The sequence below is a fragment of the Buceros rhinoceros genome, unplaced genomic scaffold, assembly GCF_000710305.1.
Source record: "Buceros rhinoceros silvestris isolate BGI_N320 unplaced genomic scaffold, ASM71030v1 scaffold9714, whole genome shotgun sequence".
NCBI classification, from domain to species: domain Eukaryota; kingdom Metazoa; phylum Chordata; class Aves; order Bucerotiformes; family Bucerotidae; genus Buceros; species Buceros rhinoceros.
In genome coordinates, this window is record NW_010410018.1 from 1 (window position 1) to 1,948 (window position 1,948).

Sequence of the window (1,948 nt, forward strand, 5' to 3'; positions counted from 1 at the left end):
AGCGGGGATTGTTTTGATTGGGAGATTTTATGTCTAATTGTATACTTTCATCTATTTGTCTATTAATTTCTCCCTTCATTTCTTTCTCTCCCTTTTCCAGTCCTGTTTAACTTTGAAAATGATTTTATTTTGGGGGCATTTTACTATTAAACTTTTCCTGTTCCTATTCCTTTTATATGTAGTCTGTGTGTTATCATTTCCTTTGCCTGACTAAAGCCTTAATGAGCTCATTAACGTGCTGATAAGCCATTAACAAGCATCAAAAGTTTCTCTTTTGTGTGGTTTGGCTGGTTTGCTTTTTTCCAGCCAACACACTATTTCGTCGCATCCCTTTCGGTGGGAAACAGCCCCCCTTTTCAACCTGTGACAAGCAGTTATTTGGTGTTTATGTATTCAGGCTTTTTTTTTGGTGGCCAGAAGTTCCCATCACTTCATTGCCAGTCATACACCATCACCTCCCTAGCACAGCAGGGTAGGTAGAAAGGACGGGAAATGAATTGTCTCTAAATTATTTTGTTTTCCCCAACAGGTCTGCAAGGCAAATAGCGTAGAAAAGAAAAAGCGAGTTCTTCACTTAATCTTGTGAATTAAGTGATTTCACTTGCCAGGCCTCACAATCTCCATACGTAGGAAAGACTTCTATAGCAACATTGACCAGTAGTCAAGGACTTGACTGTGGTATTAGTAACAGCTCTTCTGCTTCTATGCTGATAAAGGCACTTAGAATACCAGGGTTGGTATCTGAGAACTTTATAGCAATGTGCATAAATGAAACTTAAAAAAAAAAAAATTCCCATGCTGCTGTGAAGCAGATGTTCGTAGAAACCCGACAAAGAAGATTTTATAACCCTTTTGGTTAAGAGAGCCAGAACAGGGAAGTATGTTAAAAACCAAGCTCCTAATAGTGGAGAAGATCTGAAGTTGAAGAAAGTCTTCCTGGCAAAAGCTGCGCTGTCCTTGCTGATTCTTCTCATGGATGAAAGGTAAATTCATTTGTAGCGGTTGGTGTCTCTTTTCTCCTGCTTGATCTTTTTGGGGATGTGATTTCTCACGTGGCAAGAGCATGCAGTGGAAGGGAGAGAAGACTCTTACACAAGAGTTTAGTTCCTGAGTATTTTCTGCCCTACCCATATAAGACAGCTGTAGTGTGAGGCAGGTTGTGGGTCCGTCTGCAGCCATCATCAGAAAGCAGCTTTAGTTTCCCCTGCACCACTCTTCCCCCTTCAGAGAGGCAGCAAACCAGTGATGCACAGGGAGCTGCCACACTGCACAGGCAATCTGCTGCAGAGGAGACTTCAAACCTCCTATATTTGAAGAGAAATCTTACTTTCTAAGCTAAAAGAGAAATTACTAGAACACTGGGACATTTGGGAGTGGTTTTGGCTTATCTTGTAAATATATCTGGATTTTTTTTTTGTGCACAGCATTTTGTAGCCAAGTGCAATATGCTGAATGCTAGCTGGGTAACAGCATGCTCCATGCTTAGGACATAAGAACAGCATGTATTTGTTTACTTATTCAAATAACCCTAGGGGTGAGGTTTCTCAAAACCCAAAACAATTCTGGTAAAAGGAACTAAAATTTCTTTTAAGTACATTCAGCATTTTGTGATTCATTTAGCCAGCCAGCTTTGAAAATTAAAATTTCATTTGTTTAGTTTTTTAAATTAATACACACTATTTTAGGGTTTTTTAAATTATAAAAGAGTAAAAATAATTTTCAAATACAAAAGTGTTCTCACTGTTCTAATCAATTCCTGTAATCATTTTTCATTTCAGTCTCTCAGAGGAGAGCCTCTCACAGCTCCCACTGCCTTGCCCACATTATACCACCACACTTGACAAACCACATTCACCATGCCTCCATTGCATGCTTGGCTAAGGGCATACTGACATTCAGGACATCGATGGGATAATGCTGGTGGGAGGACAGAGGGGGCAGGTTCAGC